Source organism: Gavialis gangeticus, unplaced genomic scaffold, assembly GCF_001723915.1.
Source record: "Gavialis gangeticus isolate Ggan-Ray unplaced genomic scaffold, GavGan_comp1, whole genome shotgun sequence".
NCBI classification, from domain to species: Eukaryota; Metazoa; Chordata; order Crocodylia; family Gavialidae; genus Gavialis; species Gavialis gangeticus.
In genome coordinates this window covers 21,990,468-21,990,801 of record NW_017729034.1, presented here as the reverse complement: position 1 = coordinate 21,990,801, position 334 = coordinate 21,990,468, and the positions used below count along the sequence as shown (strand labels likewise).

The 334-nt window shown below is 67.1% G+C and overlaps 1 protein-coding gene across 1 annotated transcript in view; it reads left to right on the top strand.

Moving 5' to 3' along the window:
- WDR43 (WD repeat domain 43) overlaps positions 1-334 on the top strand; it is a 47,946-nt gene that overhangs the window by 36,164 nt on the left and 11,448 nt on the right. The gene's annotated exons all lie outside the window — the stretch shown is intronic.

The following is a 334-nucleotide window of genomic DNA, read 5'->3' as shown; positions in this document are numbered from 1 at the left end:
ATGCTCAAGGCAGGCAGTGGCAGTGCTGAGAGGGGTGGCTATGGGGTGTGCTACAGCCACCTCAAAATTTTCCATGGCCACCGCTCCCCCCCAGAGTGCAGCCCCAGCCCAGCCCTGCCACCAGGGAGAGGCTGGTGCAGCCCCTGGCCCCAAGCCCACAGCGGGCAGCCCACCCTTGCGCCATGTACAAATTTGGGGGGCGCACCCCCTGTGCCTCCCCTTTGGTTGTACGCTGCAGTGGGGAGCTGGCTGAGCCACCTGCGGCTCCGTCCCCCGCCCTGTTTCACCCTGGCTGGGCAGTGCCTACCCCAGCCCCACTCCCTCTCTCACCGCT